General features: G+C 46.5%; 1 long non-coding RNA gene across 1 annotated transcript in view; it reads right to left on the bottom strand.

Annotated features, from left to right (window-relative positions):
• Positions 1 to 545: 545 nt before the first annotated feature.
• The window catches only part of LOC109374791 (uncharacterized), a 42072-nt gene continuing 41617 nt past the window's right edge, over positions 546 to 1000 (bottom strand). Inside the window, exon 5 of the long non-coding RNA XR_002122456.1 lies at positions 546 to 780. This is a non-coding gene — a long non-coding RNA (uncharacterized LOC109374791). The remainder of the gene's footprint in view (positions 781 to 1000) is intronic.

Consider the following 1000-nt stretch of genomic DNA (forward strand, 5'->3'; position numbering starts at 1 on the left):
CATTGTGTGGGCCTGTGTTTGTAGGGACAACAAATGGCCCTGAAGGTGGCCATGGTTTGGGAAACCCTGGCTGCCCTACTGGTTCATCTGGAGGTTTGTCCTGGGAGAAGTGCTGGGGCCAGTGATGGATAGGAGGAAGTATGGTGGGTTTTAGTTAATTAACAGAAAGTGCCTCCATTCTAAGGAGAAAAAGAAATCCGCTGTTGGAGACATTTAATGAAATCAAAACTATCTTTAATCCATCTATGGAAAGGAATAGATGAATTCTACTGATTCTAGATGTACCCTGAAGCCTGTTATTAAAACCAAGACAACCCAAGCTACAGATCACTAGGGCCTCTTTCACCTCTGGGTCTCTGAAGAACAGGGTCTCATGTCCTGTCCCCCTCTGCAGTGGAGAGAGTGTCCAGCTGGGAGGTACAGATGCCCTCCCAGCCCCTCACCCTGGCTGGAGCTTTGCTTGCTGGAAAAGAAGGATGAGCAGATCCTAGAAGTAAGGAGGCCTTCCTGGAAGAAGGCTCCCTTGTGCATGAGCTTCTTGGCTTGCAGAGCCCATCTCCACACAGATTCAATCCACACAACATTGTGTATTCAGGAATTAATTCTTCTACAGTAACAAACCCACCCCACAATGTCAGTGGTTTCACATACTAATAAAAGTTTATTTCTTGCTCTCATCACAGACAAATGTGGGTATTCCTGGTTGATAGGTGGACTTCCATGTAGTGGCTGAGGACTCCAGGCTCTCTGTACACTGTGGCTTCACCCTCCATTTGGGCTCTACACCTCCAAAAGATGGACAAAGAGCAAATGAACAAAGCAGAGTTGTTTCTTAAGGAAACACATCATTTTATCGATAGTTGAAGTTCTATTCAGCAAGTTTGGTCATATGGCCCCATCCAGGTGCAAGGGAGGATGGGAAATGTAGTTTCCAGCTGGGCAGCTGCTTTGCAACAGCTCAACAGTAGGGCAAATGAAGCAAGACTTTTGGATACAGCCA

The sequence above is a fragment of the Hipposideros armiger genome, unplaced genomic scaffold (assembly GCF_001890085.2).
Source record: "Hipposideros armiger isolate ML-2016 unplaced genomic scaffold, ASM189008v1 scaffold_862, whole genome shotgun sequence".
Classification (NCBI taxonomy): Eukaryota; Metazoa; Chordata; class Mammalia; order Chiroptera; family Hipposideridae; genus Hipposideros; species Hipposideros armiger.